This window comes from Scyliorhinus canicula, chromosome 12 (genome assembly GCF_902713615.1).
Source record: "Scyliorhinus canicula chromosome 12, sScyCan1.1, whole genome shotgun sequence".
Classification (NCBI taxonomy): domain Eukaryota; kingdom Metazoa; phylum Chordata; class Chondrichthyes; order Carcharhiniformes; family Scyliorhinidae; genus Scyliorhinus; species Scyliorhinus canicula.
This window is the reverse complement of record NC_052157.1, coordinates 101,603,049-101,618,987: the sequence shown is the minus strand read 5'-3', so window position 1 is coordinate 101,618,987 and position 15,939 is coordinate 101,603,049. Positions and strand designations below refer to the sequence as shown.

Here is a 15,939-nt window from a genome sequence, read left to right as displayed (position 1 = left end):
CATCCAATCTAAGCTCCAGCCGCACAATCCATTCCTTAATCGGGTCCAAGCATTCCTGTTTCCGCTTGGCGAAGCCCTCCTGAATGAGCTGCATCAGCTGCAGATTTTTGGAAATTGTATAATTGATGTGTTTTTATCAGTGTTCAGCAGATAGATCTTGGCAAGCATCCAGATCTAATCTCTTGTGTACACAAACTCAAGCTTGGGAAAATAAAACCGTCTTATCCAGATTGTTGATGTGTCGGTTGCTCTCTGTACTGAGTTGAGCCACAGGGAAGAACCCCACATGGAAGTTGACTCAATACAGAGGCCTTGAAAACTCTCCAATAGTTACCATCACTTTTCCACAGTGGATCTTTTACTGTGAGATGACAAATTAATCCTGCCTCATTGCACAATGCACGATCTAAAATAGCTTTACCCCTGGTTGTTTCCACAACAATCAGGAAACTCATGAAATCATTCAACAAGTTCTTCTTCTAGACAACCTTTGAAAATTTAATTTGTCCAGTCTATATCAAAATTAAAAAACCGACAATTATTAAATTGTCTTTGTTACAACCCAATTACGTCTTTTATGTGCTCTGTCTAATGGTATAACTTCTGTACGGACTTTGCAAACTAAAGAGCTAAAGAGCAAAGAGCAAACTAAAGAGCAAAAACAGCTTCTTCCCCGCTGTTACCCGACTCCGTAACGACCCTCTTATGGACTGACCTCATGAACACTGCATCCCTTTGTGCTTCATCCGATGCCGGTGCTTATGTAGTTACATTGTGTACCTCCTGTTGCCCTATTATGTATTTTCTTTTATTTCATTTTCATTTCATGTATTTAATGATCTGTTGAGCTGCTCGCTGAAAAATACTTTTCACAGTACCTCGGTACAAGTGACAATAAACTAATCCAACTTCACCAGATATTTCTGACCCTGCTATCACGAATCACTGCCCACACTGATACTGTTTCCTGATCTTCTGATACAAGATCCTTTCTCACTCACATGTTCATGTCCTCCTTTTAAACTGGTTACCTCCGCCTCTTTTTCCATTCTGGTTGTCTTTTGGAAACGTGGTGTACCCTGGAATACTTATTTCCCAACCTTGGTCACCTTGTAACCGTGTCCCATAATAGCTATTAGATCTAATTGCTCATCTCTATTTATGCTACCAGTTCATCAATCATAGTGTGAATGCTTCTTTCATTCCGATTTAGACCCTTGAATTTTATTTATTTTAGTACTGCTCTTTTCATGGATGTTATTTGCTGATGCACTATTACAGTTACACTCTGACTCTTCATGTTACATTCTACTTGCCTTTAACCAAATTGTTACACCAGCCCAATGCCTTGACTTCTGAATTTAGCTTTAAGACCCTCCCTACACCTTTTTCCACCTTGTCCCCCCCCCCCCCCCCCACCCTCTCCACCGCTGTAGTTTCAAGCCCTATCCACGCCCCCAGTTATAAGATTCTTTTAAAACAGAGTGGCGTGGTAATAAATCTGGCAAGTGAACATTCAGAGTCGTGTGTGAGTGGACAAAAGTAATGTAAGATCTGGGTTGAGTTCTTCTGGCCGTTCAGACTGCTGTAGGTGTCCCGGCAGCGTGGGGTGGATTCACACCGGCGGGACCAGAAGATGCCGCTGCCGGCCAACGATGCGTCACCTCCTGCCGCCAAGAAACATGTTCGGCGATGCCAGAGAATCTCACTCTGGTGTTTCGCGTTTCTTCTCCGATCTCAATCAAGAAGAGTTTGTGTGTGTGTGCAGGAGCGAGGAGTGAAAAGGATGTTTGTGGATTGCTGAATGTGAGTGTGAGGGTGGTGATGTTTGAGCAGCCTCTGGTGGCAGCAAAAGCCTACTGCACCTGGTATTCCCAGGCGGTCTCCCATCCAAGTACTAACCAGGCCTGAATCTGCTTAGCTTCCGAGATCAGACGAGATCGGGCGTTTTCAGACTAGTATGGCCGTAGGCATTTGCTGCCTCCTTTTCTCCCTACTTAAACGCCACAATCCTGACACTGGTATTATATCATAGCATTCTATTGTGCCACAGCATTTATTTTTCTCTTTTCTTTTCATTTTCCACCACTCCCCAACCTTTCTCTCTTGATACTCGGGCACAAATTACAATTCTTTCCCTTCATTCACAAATTAGCACATTTGGCCTTCGAGTCTATACCACCATTCAATGAATTGTGTCTCCTCTGCTTTATGACTCCATTTCCCCACCTTTCATCCCCTTTGGTTGACAAATATTGCAAAATATCAGGTGTCAAATTTTTTATTGATTGAGAATGAATTGCCTTTTGCAGCAGACATTTCCAATCTTCTGCCACACTTTTAGGTGTTGAAGTATTTTCTAAGCCCACTCTATGGCTCTCTTTTGTCAGTCCAAGCTCCCTAGTCTTGGACTTCCCCAATCAGCAGAAACAGTTTCTCCGTGTCTCCTCTATCTGTTCCCCAGGATATCCCGAAAACTTTGATCAAACCACAACTTGAGTTTCTAACATCGAAGGAAAACTGACAGATACTACCGAGTTTACTATGATCTGTTCTGTTGTCGCTACACTTGAATGATTCTGCTTGGATACCACGAGGCAGTCTTGTTTAAGATACACAGATATCTTTATTAACAATACTGAACTACATACATATTTAGTCAGGATGTGAAGGACTCTCTACTAGGTCCTCACATGTTGTTAGTGATCTTTAGACTGGCCCCAGCTCTAGGTCGGAGCTGTTTTGCATCACTATGTGGGCGGTACTGTACTCAGTCTCATGTTAACCCTTTAGGTACCAGATCGTGGTTCTCCACTGTTGTGTTATGTAATTTGGAATAACACAAGCTGCCACTTGTTGCAGTTTTTTCTTAAATAATTTATATTCAAATTTTCAACAAATGTTAACCAACAACACGGAAAAAAAAGAGAAAAAAACAGTAACCCCCCCCCCCAAATACAGAAGCAATAAATTAACAAAAATAATAATTAAATTACATGGAAACAAATACACATACCCACCCTGTACTGAGCCCCCCTTGCCAGCACAGTGGAAACTCTGCCACCTGCCGCCTAACAATGTTGGTCGTTCTGGGTGAGTGTGCTTAACACTCAATTTGGCTCTGTTTCTTTACTTAGCTCTGGAGTCGCCAGGTATCGTTAAGATACCGCCACAAGTTCAAGGTGAAGTTCAAAGCAATAAAACCATACACCAATTAGTAAGTTCAAACAACTGAGTTTATTATAATACAATTATAATAACTACCTATGCACACGCTAAAAGGATTAAACTAATTCCTACCGCTAAATAAACTAATACTTATCTCGAAGGAACTGCCGGGTCAGGGAACAAGGCCTCTTGCTCTGCTCTGGTCTGCAGACTTCAGGTTGGTATAAGTTAAAAGGGGTCAGGAGTGTCTATCTCTGGTAGCGATCGTTGTGAGACACTTACTTGCTGGCGGCTGCTGTCCGAACCTCTCTCTCTCTCCTTCAGGGTCTTCTTGGCAAAAGCTGGTCGAGGTGCTGGTCCACGGAGGAGTGCTGGTCAAGGAGAGAGGAGGGCTGGACGAGAAGACTGAACCATGTGTGGGACCTATCTTTTATAGGCCCCAGGGATCCCCGCCCCTTTGGGCGGACTCCCTTACCTGCTTGGAATCGATTGGGTCTCTTCCCAATCGATATGTTTGAATCCCCCCAATACTGAGGCTGTTCCTTAGCTACTGGGCGGGCTTTCAGGCTCTTTGTTTTCGAACCTTGCTGGTGCCTGAGTGTCTGGTATCCTTTACAATGTTGCAGTTGCTTCCCCATTTGTGTCCATTGTCTCTGGAATCATTCCATTAACATGCTAATTATCCCGGTGATTGCCTCATTAGTATGCCGAATGTTCGTTTCGGTGCTGTCTGCTTTCTTAGCAGACAGAATCCACACCTGCTTGGTGCAGCCTGCTGGTGCTGCAAACATTGTCCATTTTATCCTATATGCTTTGCGTTCCTCCATTTTGTATTCAGGGAATGGCCAACTTTGCCCTAATCTGAATGTATCTAAAGGTGATCCCTGGGGGGAGGCCCAACCTTCCCTCCAACTCCTCCAAGGTCGCAAACTTCCCGTCGAGAAAGAGGTCCCCCCTCCGTCTGATACCTGCGCTGTGCCAGGTCAAAAACCTTCCGTCCATCCTCCCTGGTATAAACCGGTGGTTCCCCTGTATCGGGGACCAAATTGAAGCCTTCACCTCCCCCCTCTGCCGCCTCCACTGCCCCCAAGTCTTGAGGGTAGCCGCCACCACCGGACTCGTAGTATACCTTGTTGGGGGGAGTGGCAACGGCGCCGTCACCAGCGCCTCCAGGCTCATGCCCACACAGGACGCCACCTCCATCCTTTTCCAAGCCGCCCCCTCCCCCTCCATAACCCACCTACGTATCATCGCCACATTGGCGGCCTAGTACTACCCACACAGGTTGGGCAACACCAACTCCCCCACATCCCTACTCCGCTCCAGGAACACCCTCCTCACCCTCGGGGTCTTCTGCGCCCACACAAACCCCGTAATGCTCCTATTGACCCTCCTGAAGAAAGCCTTCAGAATCATGATAGGGAGGCACTGGGAAGAGGAACAAGAACCTCGGGAGCACCATCATTTTGACAGACTGGACCCTGCCCGCTAGGGAGAGTGGCAACACATCCCACCTCCTAAACTCCTCCTCCATCTGCTCCACCAGCTTCGTAAAGTTGAGCCTGTGCAGGGTCCCCCAGCTCCTCGCTATCTGGACCCCCAGGTACCTGAAACTCCTCTCCGCCCTTTTCAGCGGGAGCTCCCCAATCCCTCTCTCCTGGTCCCCCGGATGCACCACGAACAGCTCACTCTTCCCAACGTTGAGCTTATACCCGGAGAAGCCCCCGAACTCCTCAAGCGTCCTCATCCCTCCGCATCCACCCCACAGGTTCTGCCACATACAACAATAAATCATCCGCGTATAACGACAGCCGATGCTCCACCCCCCCTGCACTATCCCCCTCCAGTTCCTCGACTCCCTCAGCGCCATGGCCAGGGGCTCGATCGCCAGCGCGAACAGCAGGGGAGACAGGGGACACCCCTGCCTCGTCCCCCGGTACAGTCGAAAATTCTCCAACCTCCTCCCATTCACAACCACACTCGCCACCGGGGCCTCACCCACTTAATAAATCCCTCTCCAAACCCGAACCTTTTCAGAACCTCCCAAAGATATCCCCACTCCACCCTATCGAAGGCCTTCTCCGCGTCAATCGACGCCACTATCTGCGCCTCCCATTTGCCCTTTAGCTCCTCTATCTGAGTTACCTCCGACTCCATGAGTTCTTTGTAGATATCCGAGTCCTTCCCCTCTCCCACCCACGTTCGGGAAACTACCCTGTCCTGTATTCCCCGTGGCGGTAGGAGCGGAAAGGTGGAAACCAGTCTTCGCAAAAAATCCCGTACCGGCAGGTACCTGAATCCGTTTCCTGCTGGCAATTCAAATTTCTCCTCTAACTCCTTCAAACAGGGGAAGCTACAAGATCCTTTCACACTCACATCTTCATGTCCTCCTTTTAACCTGGGCTACACCTCCTCATTTTCCATTCTGGTTGTCTTTTGAAAATGTGGTGTATCCTGGATTACTAATTTCCCAACCTTGGTCACCTTGTAACCGTGTCCCTGTAATGCCAATTGGATCTCACGTTCATCTCTATTTATGCTGCCCGTTTGTCAATCTTAATGTGAATGCTGCCTTCATCCCGCGGAAGAGCCTTGAATTTTATTTATTTTAGTACTGCTCTTTTCATGGATGTTATTTGCTGATGCACTATTACAGTTACACTCTCTGACTCTTCATGTTACATTCTACTTGCCTTTAACCAAATTGTTACACCAGCCCAATGCCTTGACTTTTGAATTTAGCTTTGAAACCCTCCCTATTCCTTTTTCCACCTCGTACCTCCCTTCCACCACAGTAACGTTTTTAGTTTCAACACCTATCCACACCCCCAGTTATAAGATTCTTTTAAAACATAATGGCGTGGCAATGAATCTGGCAAGTGAACATTCAGAGTTGTGTGTGAGTGGACAAAAGTAATGTAAGATCTGGGGTGAGTTCTTCTGGCCGTTCACACTGCTGCAGGTTTCCCGGCAGCGTGGGGTGGATTCACACCGGCGGGACCAGAAGATGCCGCTGCCGGCCAACGATGCGTCACCTCCTGCCGCCAAGAAACATGTTCGGCGATGCCAGAGAATATCACTCTGGTGTTTTGTGTTTCTTCTCCGATCTCAATCAGCCCTCTTGGCTTTGTGTAGCAGGAGGATAATGTACAGCAATAAGATAGAGAGAGAGAGAGAGTTTGTGTGTGTGTGCAGGAGCGAGGAGTGAAAAGGATGTTTGTGGATTGCTGAATGTGAGCTTTGAAACCCTCCCTATACCCTTTTCCACCTCGCACCTCCCTTCCACCACAGTAACGTTTTTAGTTTCAACACCTATCCACACCCCCAGTTATAAGATTCTTTCAAAACATAATGGCGTGGCAATGAATCCAGCAAGTGAACATTCAGAGTCGTGTGTGAGTGGACAAAAGTAATGTAAGATCTGGGGTGAGGATGGTGATGTTTGAGCAGCCTCTGGTGGCAGCAAAAGCCTACTGCACCTGGTATTCCCAGGCGGTCTCCCATCCAAGTACTAACCAGGCCTGAATCTGCTTAGTTTCCGAGATCAGACGAGATCGGGCGTTTTCAGACTAGTATGGCCGTAGGCAATCACTGTCTCCTTTTCTACCTAGTTAAAGGCCACAGTCCTGGTATTAATATTATTTGATAGCATTCTACTCTATCAAAGGATTTTTTTTTTCATTTTACCCCTTCCCCACCTCATTCTCTCAGGGCTCTGTCCCCAGACACATCTTACAAGCTTTTACCTTCTTCAGGAACCTAGGAACAGAAGTCACTTATTTGGCCCTTTGAGTCTATCCAACCATGGAATGAATCCTGGCTGATCTGCCATCTAACTCCATTTTGCTGCTTTTCCCCCCCACCAAACTCCATCATCATTACCTTCGGTGAACAGCTATCTACGAATCTCCATTCAAAATTTACCATTCATCTGGCATTAATTGCCTGCTTAGGAAGGGATTTCCCAACTTCCACCACTCTTTGCATGTGGGATCCTTTTTGAATTTCACTCCTGAAAGATAAAGCTATAATTTTTAAGAGTATGCCCTGTAGTTCTGGACTCCCCACCTGTGAAAATAATCTGTCCTATCTGGTCCTTTTAATACTTCAAAGACATTGATCAAATCATTTGTTAATCTGTTATATAGAATACAGTCTATTTTGTATAATCTTTCCTCATGATTTAGCCATTAAGAGTCCAGTTATAAATATACGTTGCACTCCCTCCTACTTATCTTTCCTCAGCAGTGGAGCCTGGAACTGCTCCCAGTACTCAAAGTGTGGTTTAACCAGGACTTTGTACCTTGTACTGAACCAGAATGGAAAATGACGAGGAGTAGCCTAGGTTAAAAGGAGGACATGAAGATGTGAGTGTGAAAGGATCTTGTAGCTTCCCCTGTTTGAAGGAGTTAGAGGAGAAATTTGAATTGCCAGCAGGAAACAGATTCAGGTATCTGCCGGTACGGGATTTTTTGCGAAGACAGGTTTCCACCTTTCCGCTCCTACCGCCACGGGGATACAGGACAGGGTAGTTTCCTGAACGTGGGTGGGAGAGGGGAAAGTATCAGATATCTGCAAAGAACTCATGGAGTCGGAGGAAACTCAGATAGAGGAGCTAAAGGGCAAATGTGAAGATGAGCGAGGAGGAAAGATAGAGGCAGGTCTGTGGGCGGATGCCTTGAGTAGAGTCAATACATTCTCATCATGTGGCAGGCTCAGCCTGATACAATTTAAGGCAGTTTACCGGACATACATGACGGTGGCCCAGATGAGCAAGTTTTTTGCGGTAGAGGACAGGTGTGCGGAGGTGGGGGGGGGGGGGGGGGGGGGGGGGGGCAGCAAATCATGTCCATACGTTTTAGGCATGCCCGAAGCTTAGGGGACTCTGGCAGGGTTTTGCAGGTGTCATGTCCACGGTACTAAAAACACGGGTGGTGCCGAGTCCAGAGATGCCGATGTTTGAGTGTCAGAAGATCCAGGAGTCCAGTGGGCGAGAGAGGCTGATGTCTTGGCCTTTGCCTCCCTGGTAGCCCTGAGACGGATATTGCTAGCGTGGAGGGACTCGAAGCCACCAAATGGGTTACCACATGGCTGGGTTTCTCAGTCTTGAGAAAATCAAGTTCGCCCTAAGACGGTAAACGCTAGCGTTCGTCCGGAGGTGGCAGCTGTTTGTCGATTTCGTCGGGGAAAATTAACTGTCAGCGGAGGCAAAAATTTTAAATGGGGGGAGGATGGGTTAGGCTATTTTTTGTTTAGGGTAGGAGGTGTAGCCACCTGGGGTGGCCACTGCCCAACACAAAATGGAAGATTACAAAGAATACAGGGAAAATGGACATGTTGCAAAAGCAAGCAGCTTGCAAAAGCGCTTGTGTATTCTGACTGCTGCAGAAACCAGACAGCACTGTAAAAGAAAACAAGTTAGCATACTAATGAGGCGATATCGGGTGATTCCCAGGTACAATGGAAACAAGTTAACTCAAATCGCTACAGTGAATAGAAGGCCAGACTTCTCGGCGCCAAGAGAAGTCCAAAACAATAAGCCCCAAGAACCGCCCAGTGATCGAGGGACTGCCCCGTTATTGGGGAAATTCAAATCAATCGATTGGGAAGAGACCCAATCGATTGCGAGTGTATAGAGCAGGGGTGGGCAAACTACGGCCCGCGGGCCGCATGCGGCCCGACAAATGTTTTTATGCGGCCCGCCAATGAGATGCCCGGAATCATAAGCGGCATTTTTGAAAAGCCGCCGGGGAAAAGCCGCTGAAGTAAATGCGCTTATTCAATAAGCGCATTTACTTCAGCGGCTTTTCCCCGGCGGCTTTTAAAAAATGCCGGTTATGATTCCGGGCACCTCATTGGCGGGCCGCATAAAAACGCGCGTAGTGGGGTGGATGAGTGGGGCTGCCTCATTGGTCGGTTTAGTTGGGTGTGCGACCAATAGGAGTCCAGGTTACAAACAATAAGCCTTATTATTGTTTGTAACCTGGACTCCTATTGGTCGCACACCCAACTAAACCGACCAATAAGGCAGCCCCACTCATCCACCCCACTACCCGCGTTTTTATCGTTGACTCGGCTAGGCTGTGCTTCTGTCAGTGTTAAGGATCAGCACAAGCAACTTGACACCTGATTTCAACAAACTGGTAAATGACTGCAGTCAGATGCATCATTCTCATTGACATTGTTCTGTTACTTACTGAGTTACTTTGTTTTTCAAATAAATGTGCTTTTTTTTCTTTAAAGACCTTTTATTTTGGCTATTTAAAATATTAATTATTTTACTTAATATACTATGCTGTAAAACTACCCTTTAAAATTGTGAATTTCTGCATGTGGCCCTTGCACGGAAAGGTTTGCTCACCCCCCCTCCGAGAGAACCCAGAAATTTGAATCTGAAATCCAATTGGGAAATGGAAAAACCACAAGTGTTCAAGTAGTTCAAATCAATCCTCATAATTCGGAAGTGTGTTTTGCATGCGTAACTAACAGGGTTATAAGGTAAAACCGAGAGATTTTTGTAGCGACAAACTGTCGGGAGTTTATAATTCGGAAAATAGCGAAAGCCGTACCCGCATTTTATAGCATTGCCTTATTATCCCTCGTTCCAAATTTCAGAGAGCATAAGAGAAAAAGAGATGGCCATGCAGGCAATGGAACGCCTCATGAACCCAGAGCAGTTCGTCGTCGCAGCGACCAACAGCAGCAGAGTAGGTCAGTGTCCCGTTTGGGTGCTGGAACTCAGGAAGTACCTCAAAGGGAAAGAATGAGTGTGTTTTTGGAGTGAGTTTGTTTGAATGAAGAGACAGGTCCCGGGGGTATAGGGCATACTTGGTGGGGGAACCTGTCTGAAATTACTAAGAAAGGTTTGAGTAAAGCACGTAAGCCGATGGCAATTGTGTCCTGCTTGGCACAATTGCGAGGCACAGAGGAGGTCGTCAGGACGCTCCCAGCAGATTTAGAGGAGAAAAACAGAATGAGCAAAGTGGATGTCAGGGACATCGAAAAGGAGAATTTAGGATTAAGGCAAAGGCTGGCAGATAAGGATAGAGAGGTGGATGATGCCAAGAGGGCACATCAGTCATGTCTAGCCCATCTGAGCAGCTCTCAAATTAGTACGAAAAAGCCTATCAAGATGTGCAGCATGCAGTCTTGATAAGAGAAGAATCAGAAAAACAGGTAGAGACACTGAAAAAGCAGTGTAGCGACCTAAAGGCAGCTTTAAGGGCACTCCATGCTGCCACCACTAAGCGAAGGCAAAGCACAGTGGACCATGCAAAATGTAGGAAGCAGATTGCGGAGCTGCAATCTCTGCTTTCTGTGCAGAATGGCTTCCAAGAAACCTTTGGAACACAATTAGAAGAAGAGAATGCCCCAGATTGGCAGGAGTTAAGTGAGACAGCGCAGCGATATGTTCAGGGAACATGTGCGCTAGCAGCGCAGCAGAAAAGGAAAGCGCCCCAACCCCCCACAGATCAGATAGCACCCGCACCAATGAACCCAGTCACCACCCAACGAAAAGCAACCGCAGAAGGCGCACCCGAGATCGTTTACACCACCCCCCTTAACCGTGACACAACTAAGGGACGCGTGTGAGAAAATCACTTATTCCAGATAAGTATTGGCCTATTAGTGGTAGGATTAGCCTAGTCTTGTAGTTTTATATGCACAATTAGTAGATAACTGTATTATAATAAACGTGTCTTCTTTGAACTTACTAACTGGTGTATGGAGTTATTGGTCTGAATTTGAACTTGAAACTTGTGGCGGTATCTTAACGATACCTGGCTTCTCTAGAGCTAAGGGACGAAACAGAGCCAAATTGAGTGTAAAGCACACTCACCCAGAACGAGCAACAGCGGGACCTGTTAGGGATGGAGATGATTTATGCACTATGTTTATATTTAGATTTGCATTGTTTACTGTCGTTACTGTTATTATTATAAAATTACAAATACCTTAATAAAATGTTTTTTAAGAAAAAGCAAAAGGATCTTGTATCAGAAGATCAGGATGCAGAATCATTGTGGGCGGAGATTCGGGACAGCAGGGTCAGAAATATCTGGTGGGAGTAGTTTGCAGAGTCCATACAGAGGTTGCACCAATAGACAGAACACGAAAGAAGACGTAATTGGGGTTTTAACAAAGGCAATTTAATAATTGTGGAGTTTTTACTCTTGATATAGACTGGACTAATTACATTTTCAAAGGTTTTCCAGATGAGGAACTTGTTGAAAGATTTTATGATAGTTTCCTGATTGTTGCGGAACCAACCAGGGGTAAAGCTATTTAGATCTAGCATTGTGCAATGAGGCAAGATTAATTTGTAATCTCACAGTAAAAGATCCAATGTGGAAAAGTGATGGTAACATTGAATTTCATATGAAGCTTAAAAACAACATAATCCAGTCCCAGTCAAAAACCTTGAAATTAAACAAAGACAATTACTCAGGTATGAGTCCAGAGCTGGCTACAGTTGATTAGGTAAAATGACTGGAATGTATGGTGGTAAATAAAGAAGGGAATTCTCAGTTGCATAGGCACGCAGTAAGCCTCATGATTGACCGGGAAAGGGCCACCAAAAGGTTGATCATAAGCTAATTAATAAAATGACAATAAATTAGCCAAGAATATGAAATCCAATTAATGTGTACGAAGCTGTACAAAAAGCAGCTAAAGTAAATGTTGCTTCCTTAGAAACAGTTGCTTAGCAGAAATAGAGGCCGTAATTCTCTGGCCGTTCGCCAGCAACGGGATTCTTTGGTGCTACTGGCAGCACACCCCTGCCTGCTGGTTTCCCGGTGGAGTGGGGTGGTTTCAATGAGAATTGCCATTGAAAGCGGTGGGATTAGAGAATCCTGCCGCCAGTGAATGGCGCGCCGCCTCCCGCTGCCTAGAAACACATCGCTGGGGGTGTGTGTAAACTAATGTCAGTCTTTACACAGGGGATAATGTTCAGGGGAGGTGGAGTGTCATGATATGCAAACATGCAGCTAATGAACACATAGAATAGGACACGACCAATGAGCAGTCAGGACACTCAGGGGTGGTATCTCACTATCAAAGGGACGAGGCACTCACACCCCGCCTCTTTCCACAGACCAAAATCTCCAGAGTGAGACAGGGTGTATCCTCATCATCACACCCCAGCACGTGGTTGGTTCAGTTAGACTGAATTACAACATTTAGATTAACATAGAGTCAAACTAATTGAGAACTGTGCTAATAGTTCAATAAAACACATTGAACTCACTTCAAAGTCTGGAGCATCTTTGACTCAAAACTGCATCAAGTGGGGACTTCCGGTTGCGGCGATGCGGAGCTAAGCCGCACGTTCGGTGGCTCCTGGTATTTTTGGACTTTTTAGGGCCCGTAACAGCGCTTGACAGACGTTTCCCGGTGTGGGAAGGCTTCCGTAACGCTCCCCTGAAAGTGGATGGATTGGACCAGGAGCGGGGCGGTTAAAAAATCGGCACCGGAGAAGAGAAAGGTGCGAGGGAGGAAGAACAAGATGGCGGCGGACGGGGAGCCGGCAGCGTGGGCACAGGAGCAGCAGGAGCTGCTCCATCGCTGTTTTAGGGAGTTGAAGGCTGAGCTGCTGGAACCGCTAAAGGCCTCTTTCGACAAGCTCCTAGCGACCCAGACGGCCCAGTGGGCAGAGATCTGCCAGGTTCGGCAAAAAGCCTCGGAGAACGAGGATGAAATCCTAGGCCTGGCAGAGAAGGTGAAGGCGCAAAAGGCGCTCCACAAGAAATGGCAGGCCAAGCTTGAGGAAATGGAGAACCGCTCGCGGCGAAAGAATTTGCGGATCCTGGGCCTCCCGGAGGGGCTGGAAGGATCGGACCTGGGGGCCTATGTGGTCACTATGCTGAATTTCCTAATGGGAGCGGGGTCCGTCCAGGGGCCCTTGGAGCTGGAGGGGGACCATCGAGTGCTGGTGAAGAAGCCCTAGCCCAACGAGCTGCCAAGGGCGGTGCTGGGGCGGTTTCACCGGTTCGTCGATCGAGAATGTGTGCTCAGGTGGGCCTTGAAGGAACGGAGCAGCAGGTGGGAGAATGCAGAGGTCTGAATTTACCAGGACTGGAGCGCGGAGGTGGCGAAGGAAAGGGCCGGTTACAACCGGTCGAAAGCAGTGCTGCACAGGAGAGGGGTGAAGTTTGGCCTGTTACAGCCGGCGTGCCTTTGGGTCACCTACAAAGACTGCCAGTATTACTTTGACTCCCCGGAGGAGGCCTGGGCCTTTGTGCAGGCCGAAAAGCTGGACTCAGACTGAGACTTGAGGGGGGGGGGGTCGGGGATTGTGGTATAGTGTTTTGGGTTTTTTTCTTCCTTGTTCCTTTGTTTTCTTTTTCTTTTTGGGGCAGGTTGGGGGATGTTTTGTAGGCCCGTTGGACGGGCTCCGGGAAAGGGGGAAGGTGTTGGGTTAGGAGGGGTTGAAGGGTGGGGAATGTTGAGGGGGCCTCGGGGGAGGTAAGGATGGCCGGGGCGGGGGAGTTTGGGCCTGGGAAGGGAACTGCGCCAGTGGGGGTGGGGCCGGCCGAGTGGGTGGGACGGGCTTTTATCCCGCGCTTTGGGCTGAGGGACGGGACTTAAGTTGGATGCGCGGGCGTATTCCCGTGCTGGGGCCGGAATAGAAGGGGAATCTGCATCTTGGTGGGTAGGGAGGGGAGGAGCAGTGTTACACCGGGGGGGGGGGAGCAGCCGGGGTCAGCAGGAGTCAAATGACTTACGGGAGTATAATGAGAGGGGCCTAGGAGGAGATATGGCTGATCGGGGGGGGGGGGGGGGGGGGGGGGGGGGGGGGGGGGCTCCCGTAGCACACTCACCCAGAACGACCAACATTGTTAGGTGGCAGGTGGCGGAGTTTCCACTGTGCCGGCAAGGGGGGCTCTGTAGAGGGTGCTCTCGGGGACCTGGGTCGGTGAGGGGAGGACCTCGGCAGTCTACCAAGTGATGCAGGAGGGTGAGGAGGCCTCGGTGGAGGAGCTGAAGGATAAGTGGGAGGAGGAGCTGGGAGAGGAGATTGATGAGGGAACGTGGGCGGATGCCCTAGGGAGGGTGAATTCCTCCTCCTCCTGCGTGAGGCTTAGTTTGATTCAACTAAAGGTGCTGCATAGGGCGCACATGACTGGGACGAGGCTGAGCCGGTTCTTTGGGGGAGAGGACAGGTGTGTCAGGTTTTTGGGGAGCCCGGCAAACCACACCCACATGTTTTGGGTTTGCCCTGCGCTGGAGGGCTTTTGGAGACGAGTGGCGGAGACGTTGTCAAGCGTGGTTGGATCCAGGGTTGGACCGGGTTGGGGGCTCGCAATTTTTGGGGTGGCAGCAGAGCCGGGAGTGCAGGAGGCGAAAGAGGCCGGTATTCTGTTCTTTGCGTCCCTGGTAGCCCGGCGCAGGATTCTTTTGCAGTGGAAGGATGCGAGGCCCCCGAGCGTGGAATCCTGGATCAACGATATGGCTGGGTTTATCAAACTGGAGAGGATCAAGTTTGCCCTAAGGGGTTGGTGCAAGGGTTCTTCCGGCCGTGGCAGCCGTTTCTAGACTTCTTGGCGGAGCATTAAGTAGTGGTCAATTTCAGCAGCAACCGGGGGCGGGCAGGGGGGGTTCTTTACTGGGTATGTGTATTTGTTTCCATGTAATTTAATTATTATTTTTGTTAATTTATTGCTTCTGTGTTTGGGGGGGGGGTTACTGTTTTTTCTCTTTTTTTCCGTGTTGTTGGTTAACATTTGTTGAAAATTTGAATATAAATTATTTAAGAAAAAACTGCAACAAGTGGCAGCTTGTGTTATTCCAAATTACATAACACAACAGTGGAGAACCACTATCTGGTACCTAAAGGGTTAACATGAGACTGAGTACAGTACCGCCCACATAGTGATGCAAAACAGCTCCGACCTAGAGCTGGGGCCAGTCTAAAGATCACTAACAACATGTAAGGACCTAGTAGAGAGTACTTCACATCCCGACTAAATATGTATGTAGTTCAGTATTGTTAATAAAGATATCTGTGTATCTTATACAAGACTGCCTCGTGGTATCCAAGCAGAATCATTCAAGTGTAGCGACAACAGAACAGATCATAGTAAACTCGGTAGTATCTGTCAGTTTTCCTTCGATGTTAGAAACTCAAGTTGTGGTTTGATCAAAGTTTTCAGGATATCCTGGAGAACAGATAGAGGAGACACGGAGAAACTGTTTCTGCTGATTGGGGAAGTCCAAGACTAGGGAGCTTGGACTGACAAAAGAGAGCCATAGAGTGAGCTTAGAAAATACTTCAACACCTAAAAGTGTGGCAGAAGATTGGAAATGTCTGCTGCAAAAGGCAATTCATTCTCAATCAATAATAAATTTGACACCTGATATTTTGCAATATTTATCAACCAAAGGGATGAAAGGTGGGGAAATGGAGTCATAAAGCAGAGGAGACACAATTAATTGAATGGTGGTATAGACTCGAAGGCCAAATGTGCTAACTTGTGAATGAAGGGAAAGAATTGTAATTTGTGCCTGAGTATCAAGAGAGAAAGGTTGGGGAGTGGTGGAAAATGAAAAGAAAAGAGAAAAATAAATGCTGTGGCACAATAGAATGCTATGAAATAATACCAGTGTCAGGACTGTGGCCTTTAAATAGGGAGAAAAGGAAGCAGCAAATGCCTATGGCCATACTAGTCTGAAAACGCACGATCTCGTCTGATCTCGGAAACTAAGCAGATTCAGGCCTGGTTAGTACTTGGATGGGAGACTGCCTGGGAATACCAGGTGCAGTAGGCT

At 47.6% G+C, this 15,939-nt stretch overlaps 2 non-coding genes and 1 pseudogene across 2 annotated transcripts; 1 reads left to right on the top strand and 2 right to left on the bottom strand.

Annotated features, from left to right (window-relative positions):
- Positions 1 to 1,853: 1,853 nt before the first annotated feature.
- On the bottom strand, positions 1,854 to 1,972 carry LOC119975315. The gene has a single exon (XR_005462732.1). It is a non-coding gene; the product is annotated as a 5S ribosomal RNA (ribosomal RNA).
- Positions 1,973 to 6,635: 4,663 nt separating this feature from the next.
- Positions 6,636 to 6,754, bottom strand: LOC119975328. Its single transcript, XR_005462744.1, has one exon. It is a non-coding gene; the product is annotated as a 5S ribosomal RNA (ribosomal RNA).
- Positions 6,755 to 15,820: 9,066 nt separating this feature from the next.
- LOC119975332 lies at positions 15,821 to 15,939 on the top strand (annotated as a pseudogene).